Below are 8,190 nucleotides of genomic sequence, written 5' to 3'. Positions count from 1 at the left end.
ACATAGACTAGTAGAGATGAGTGGTATTTCCAATGATGATGATTCTACAAGGGGGGCATCAATAGGGATGGTTATAATAGGGAAGGCTGTAACAGGGACGTCTAAAGATGGCATGACCGGATCAGGGCTGGGATTGCAGGGATCACTTGGCAGAGGAGAAATGGGTTCCACTGCCGAAGTGAAACCCACAATATCATGAAAAAAAAACCATTCTCCTCTGGATCACATAGTGACACTTCCTCATGTTCCTCCATACTTCCCACTGAAGAGTTTTCCATATCTTTCAATAAATTTGAAAGTACCTCCTTCTGTTTTTTTTACCGACTTCTTTCTGTTCTCCTCTACTTCTTTTTCCTCCTTCCTTCTCCTTTTCTCCTCTTTCTCCCTTTCTTCCTCTGGTGTTCTCTTCTTTTTCTCTCCTACATTTCCAAATACCATATTTTCTTCTTATACAATTTCCCCAGCACTGTTCTCTGTTTCTTTGTCCCTTGGTCCAGCTCCTTCCTGTGTGACCTCTTTTTGCTGTTTTTCTGTAATTCCTTCTTTTCTTTCTTATCAACCTTCTCTGTGATCATTTTATCATCCCTCTGTCTTTGGAACAGAAGGAACTGATCTTCTCCCTCCTTGGTGCAAGTCATGGTGGATCTATTTATAAGTTTTAAAATTCCCTCACACTTCTTGTGAGCTGCTCGGCGACTCACCAGGACTCTTCATTCTTCGCATCTCCAGCCGAACCCGCTGTGTTGCTCGGTCATGTGCCTCTTACAGATTATAGACTGATCAAACGTAAAATCACTGCAGATACCACAAGTATACATTGTGACCTGTAATTATAAAAAGGAACATTTCCTTTAAAAGCTTACTATTGGGATTTTTTTTATATTTTCATAAAATAAATAAATTTAAAACTGTACTATACTGGATAGATATCTGGAATTTAAGGGTTTTACTTCCCCTTACACCTCTAATTAAACCAAATTGGAACATTTCCCCCTAGATAGGGCTTCAACCGATCTTGGTGCACCACCTTAGGTTTGGTTTTTGGTCCCTTCTGTATTTTATATATTACATCATTAAGTTGATTTACAACAATATATGGGCCTTCCCAATTATTTTGTAACTTTGAACACAATCCTTTTACACGACGAGGATTGTGCAACCACACTGGATCTCCTGCATCAAATGTTTGCATCTTAGTTCCAACATCATAATTTCTTTTCATCCTGTCGCTTGACAGTTTTAATAGTGTGTACTATTGTTTTTCTGTTTGTCTTTTTCATTTTTAGCCATGGCGTTGTCAGTTTGTTTTAGATTTATGAGCTTTACTGTCCCTTTGGTATCTTTCGTCCCTCTTTAATTTATTTCGTGCAAATTTATGAATTACCTTCAATTTTTGGGATAATTCATGGGCATAAACAGTTTTTAAATACAAAGGTGACTTTTCAGTCTCTGGTCTACCCAGAATTAAATCTACTGGAAGATTAACTTCTCGTCCAAATAACATAGAACATGGAGATGTACCCAAACTCTCATGTTCTGATGACTGATAGGCCAACATTAATAAATAAATATATTCGTCCCAATCTCTCTGGTGTTTGCTTACAAAAGCAGATAACATCGTCTCAATGGTTGAATTCGAGTTTTCAACCATACCATCCGATTTTGGTCGGAATGGTGTTGTACGGGTTTTATGGATACCCAAAATAATACACATCTCTTTAAACACATTAGATTCAAAATTAGACCCCTGGTCTGAGTGGATTGAAAGAGGAACCCCTAAAATGGTTACTATTCTTTCCACAAATTTCTTAGCCACTGTCACTGCTTCAGTGTCAGGAATTGGTATAGCTTCTGTCTATTTTGAAAAATAATCCTGAACTACCATCAGATAGCGATTATTATTGACACTTATTGGTAAAGGTTCTAGAATGTCAATAGCCATTCTTGCTCAAGGAGCACCCACAAGATACTGCTTCATTGGGGCTTTAGGTTTTTTACAAGGTGCTTTTTTAGAATCACAACTATCACATTTGGTACACCAAAATTTAACATCCTGTCTCATTTTATACCAAAAATATCTCTGTTTAAATTTTGATAAAGTCTTTCTTACACCATTATGTACTTGGTTCAACACGAACCTTTTAAAGAACAATATGTATATCATAATGTTTTCCATTATAGCTTTCCCACTTTCTATATAAGCACTGTTCTCTGTTTCTTTGTCCCTTTGTCCTGCTCCTTCCTTCTGTTCCAAAGACAGAGGGAGGATAAAATGATCCATTGACAAGAATTAAAGAATTTAATCTTGACCAATAAAATTTAACTTCAGGACTCATATAAGATACATCTGCCCATATGGGTTTAACTTCATCTATTTTCCATTGGATAATTATACTGATTACATCATCAGATAACTGAGATTCAGAAACATTTTCAAAATTTATCTCTTTTACTGGGTCGTCCTTCTCATTTTGACTGCAACCATAATCCTTATATCTGGTACAAACTCCTACTATCTTAGACTGAACAGGGAGTACAGACTTTTTACTTTGTCGCACGTTTCGTCACTTGTCATGTTTGGCCAATCTTCATTTATACCGCTAATACTAGTTGTTGTAACTGATTGTTTGACACTAACATCTTGAACATTTCTGCAAGATTCATAGTGACATTATCATTACATTTTTCAACCGTTAAAACGTTTTTATGAGTTGGAACCAATTCATAATTTATTTCTGCTCTAGCACAGTGAGGACATTCTTTGTTATAGCAAGGACGTCTACTTAGGGCGTCTGCATTATTACGGGACCTTCCAGCTCTGTGCTCAATTTTAAAATCATATGATGCCAGGACCTCGAACCAACGAGCTAACTGACCTTCTAGATTCTTAAAATTAAACAACCAACTTAATGCACCATGGTCACTTCTTGAAGTATTTACCATATAAATAATGGTGAAAATGTTTAATAGAGGCTTCTACAGCTAGTAATTCTTTTCTGGTAACAATATTTTCTCTCAGATCTACTGAAAGTTTTACTAAAGTGTTTCTACTCATCCTGGAGTTGGGATAGCACTGCTCCCATACAATCATTACTCGCGTCGGTATCCTAAATAAATAAATCCTCCCTGATAGGGTAGGCTAAAATAGGTTAAATAGGTTCACTAATTAAAGTAGTCTTTAATTCTTCAAAACAATTAAAACCTGCGTACCATACTTATGGTTGACTGTGGTTCGGACATTCTGATTTAGGTTTACTAAATATATATATTGCTACGAAAAATGTGACTGCTCTTGCAGACGATGTGAATAATTCTAAAGTTCGTTTCGTCAACCTTCTATTTATAATTTTCCGGTCAATGGATCGACCAATCAAAACGCTTGTTATGTTCACAGGCAATCTCGTGTATTAGGCCGCCAATACACAAATAAATATGGCTTCTCTAGTAATAAACTATGGCACTGCTGGGATTTAGATGATTACGACTAAAACACAAGTTATTAAATTAAGAAAATCGGTGAGCAAATAAGGTAAACACATTAACTCATCATTGATAATACAAATACCTGCCAACCAACCGTAAATATTCTGTACGAGGTGACATTCCATCGTAAAAATAGCGATGCGAAAACGTAAACAAAAACAGCTGACTCGTAAAATTACTACTATAGAATATGGAGAACACTTGTACTATTAATTTAATAATACGATCACTTAATCGTAACAATATATATAGCCGACTTGATGCATGACAGGTCCAGTAAAAGAAATAAAAAGCTTGTTTTTGAAAACGTTTGGTGGATTGGAGATGTTTAGGCGTTAATGCAAATGACACGCTTTGGCGACCTTTTATATTAAAATTTTAGCAGTTCATTGACGTCATATGGACGCGCTTGGGATAATCGGACACATTTGAGGGAAAGGTAAAGAATAAATAAAGGCAACATTAGTATACCGCTGTTCAAAACTCATAAATCCATGGACAAAAAACTAAATCGGGGTAACAAACTAAATCCGAGGGAAACACATTAAATATAAGATGAGAACAACGACACAACACTAAAATGTATCACACACAGAAACGGACCAAGCATCAGACAAAATCCCACAAGAATAACAAATATAACATCAATACTTGTTTAAAAAATACTGAGTATGGCATGTGTATACGGACCATACGGTGTTGATTTTTCTCATTACGGTTGCCTAAAATTGCTTACATCCACTTAATTTATACTTATTTGAACCTTGGTTGATAGTTATTTCATTTGGCAATCATACTATATCTACTTACTTGACATAGTACACATGATCTACAAAATATATGAAAATAAAAAAAAAATCCAATTTATCCCGGGTTGTCTATATTTCATTTCAGACAGTCTGAACCTGCGCAAAGCAGAACAAACTCTATGAAATTGTCAATACCACTAAAACATAATCACTGTTTATAATATTACATATTAATATAAGGTTAGTCATTATTTGCAATACTTATTATATATGATCAACCATGAGCCATAACCATTTATTGTTGATGAGTTTGTGCTAATTTATTTATTTATTTATTATACTAAAAGTCTACGAAAAGTTCATCTAGAACAAAATGTAGAATATATAAAATATTGCAAACTGACATGTTTGTTTTAATTTTCCTAGTGATATATATATTTCATAGCCTTTTATTTTTCAGGTTTAAAACTGGTCTCCGAAAATTAGGTGTGTTGGAAAGAATTGTGAGTCTCGGGAGCTGCTATTCTTGGATGAGGACAAAACACTGGACAGGAATTCATTTTAGAAGTTGTTTCACTATTGTGTTTCCAATGAAGGAAGTTATGTTCATTAAGGGCATACAATACAGTTTTGATCCCGTATTTACATTTTGATAATTGTATAGTATTTGCTCAAAATTCGGATTTGTGACCGTATTTTCTCTTTTGAAAAAAAGACAAACACAAATTGTTTTTTGTTAAATAATTTGTAATTTCTGTATTCTATCCGAAACATTTATACATTATTTATTCAGAAATAACTCATATTTATCAAATGATAATGAATGTAGTAAAAAAACAACATTTTTTGCTGCATATTTATCAAATTAAAAAAAAATGCACTATTTACGGTATGGAAATTGGCACACATAATCTTCTCGCGTAATCAAACCAAATGGCATTTTATAAAAGAGTGGTCCTGAACTCGTTTACAAGTTAGATAAGTTTGAATTATAAAAATCAGTCGAAAACTGAATCTTTTCCCGACAAGTTATAGTTTGACGTCGCGAAAATAACAATTTACGTTATCAACGTCATTACCTCCCCTGTAACTGTATCGTATGCCTTTAAACTGAGACAGCGATTCTTTCTTTGTGGCGTGATTTCTTAGACGACATTGTAGGCAAGTTTGTTGAAAAATTTAAAATGAGTGTATTCAATCAGGAACCATTAAGACTTAATTTTTTTTTAGATAAATGCACACTGACACGCATAAAGGGTTGAAGACATTTTTTTGTAAATCTGTAAACCTTTTAAAAACAAATCGTCACACTCATCCTAAAATGTCTTCTTTTAATCCAATGAAGCTGTCGACCAATGTACATCGCCACTATAGAACATAGGAAATAGTTGACGGATATGGTTCTCGAGAGCCTCTACTTTGTGTTTTTCGAAAAAAGTTTCCCTTCTATAAAAAAAAACTAATTGCGTCACATAAAAAATATATATCTTTTATTACAGCAGTTACAAGATTGATTGATTAGTTGTTTGTTGCTAAAGTCCAGTTGAAAATATTTTATTCATGTTCAGGACAAGAATTAATTACTTTAGATATGTATTGTAAAATGGGTCGTCAGAGATATAAGTTGGGAAAGAATTTTGTTTTCTAGCAACAGGTCAATTTCAGACCCTTCATATAGTTTTTGACGATCGCAGAGCGTTGCATTCTATTTTTAAGAGTCGTTTGATTAAACGTCTCCGTTTTTAATAGACGTGACTGCGTACTTATACATCCCTCACAAGCAAAAAGGACAACCCACTTTGGCAATGAGGATTTTCTTGCCGGTCAAATGAATACTAAGGGTGCCCCTATATTTCTAATTTTTTTGGGGGGTGATGGTTGATATTAGAAAATTTACCAAAAGGTAGAAAAAAGCATATCTTTAAGTTAAAAATAAGGAATAGGGAATACAAGAAATGCTGCTTCTTAAAACGGAGGAAATCGCTCACAAGCATTTTTAATTTAACAATGCTACATTCTGTATGCGCTTATGATGAGCCTGTTATTAGTAGATCTGTAGTTGTTTCATATATGTTTGGGGCTTCAGGTGGATAGTTGTCTCATTGGCTATCACATCACATCACATCTTTTTATTTTTAATTTTGAAAGTTCATCAACAATAAGTTTTTGATTCAGTTCTATGCATACATTTGACGCTCATATCAAAATATTTTTAAAGCCAAACAAAGACAAAGTTGAAGAGCATTGAGGATCCGAAATTCCTAAAAGTAAAATACGGCTAAGGTAATCAATCTATGCCTGGGATAAGAAAATCCTTAGTTTTCCGAAAAATTCAAAGTTTTGTAAACAGGAAATTTATAAAAATGACCACATTATTGATATTCATGTCAACACCGATGTGTTGACTACTGGGCTGGTGATACCCTCGGGCACGAAATGTTCCCCAGCAGTGGCATCGACCCAGTAGTGTAAATAGTTATCAAAGGTACCAGGATTATTATTAAGTACGCCAGACGCGCGTTTCGTCTACATAAGACTCGTCAGTGACGCTCATATCAAAATATTGATAAAGCTAAGCAAGTACAAAGTTGAAGAGCATTGAGGATCCGAAATTCCTAAAAGTTGCGCCAAATACGGCTAAGGTCATCTATTCCTGGGATAAGAAAATACTTAGTTTTTCGAAAAATTCAAAGTTTTGTAAACAGGAAATTTATAAAAATGAACACATTATTGATATTCATGTAAACACCGAAGTGTTGACTACTGGGCTGGTGATACCCTCGGGGACGAAACGTCCTACAGAGTGGCATCGACCCAGTGGTGTAAATAGTTATCAAAGGTACCAGGATTATAATTTAGTACGCCAGACGCGCGTTTCGTCTACATTAGATTCATCAGTGACGCTCATATCAAAATATTTATAAAGCCAAACAAGTACAAAGTTGAAGAGCATTGAAGATCCGAAATTCCTAAAAGTCGGAGCCAGTAAATGGGTATTTGCGACCATCAAATCCCCAATTGATGCCATCGGAGCTTAACAAACAATATTGTTATCTTCATTCTAGTAAAACCGACCAAAACAATCCCCCACCAAATTAAACATTTTATATCAACCATACGTCGTCCGAGCTTGAGCGTATGTTTTCAATGCATCAATTGTGATTTGAGTCCATGAAAATTGGTGACGTTATACAAATAAAATGAACGTGATAAACGATGTTTCATTGGAACTGATGATTGAAAAGTGGATAAAGTTCTGTAAAAACTTAAATGAAGAAGGAAATAATAAATGAGTACGTTGAAAACCATACGAAGAGCTGTGTATTAGGCAGCAACCATTTGATTTTCGGGGGGGGGCTATGGTTTTTTTTTCTGGACAAATTTTTTTTTCCGCCTGCGCCGAAAAACAATCTATTTTTTTTCGCGACAAGTCGAAAACAATTTTTTTCTTTCAATTTTAGCATTACATATAGTGGCACTAAGGGAGAAACAAACATTTTTTTTCTCAGAATCAAAAACAAATTATTTTTTTTTTTTTAAAACTGGAAACAAACTTTTTTTTCCAATTTCTGGCAAATTGAGTTTAAAAATCCTGAATCATTTCCATTTTAAGTTTGAAATGAAATCTGCATCAAAAGTAAGGAGGTGTTCCTTTTGCATAGTTGTGTTTGTATATGCATTATTAATATTGAATCATGTTCATGTAATTCAAATGTGCACCCTCTAATTAGATTGTACTTTAAAGAGGGTGGTAAAGAGAGGGGAGTTCTTGCACGAAAAAAAAACGTAAAATAAGACATCAATTCACGTTGAACGCTAAAAAATAATTTCTGTCATGAACGTTGCACGAAAAATAAAGACTTTGATGTGAACCTTTTGTGACTGAGTCACTGTCTTAATGCATGTGAAAACTCTCTGTTGTACTGGATATCCCCGATTTTGTATACCCATTAATGAA

Source organism: Mytilus galloprovincialis, chromosome 12, assembly GCF_965363235.1.
Source record: "Mytilus galloprovincialis chromosome 12, xbMytGall1.hap1.1, whole genome shotgun sequence".
Taxonomy (NCBI): Eukaryota; Metazoa; Mollusca; class Bivalvia; order Mytilida; family Mytilidae; genus Mytilus; species Mytilus galloprovincialis.
The sequence above is the reverse complement of the archived record's forward strand: the minus strand, read 5'-3'. Positions refer to the sequence as shown.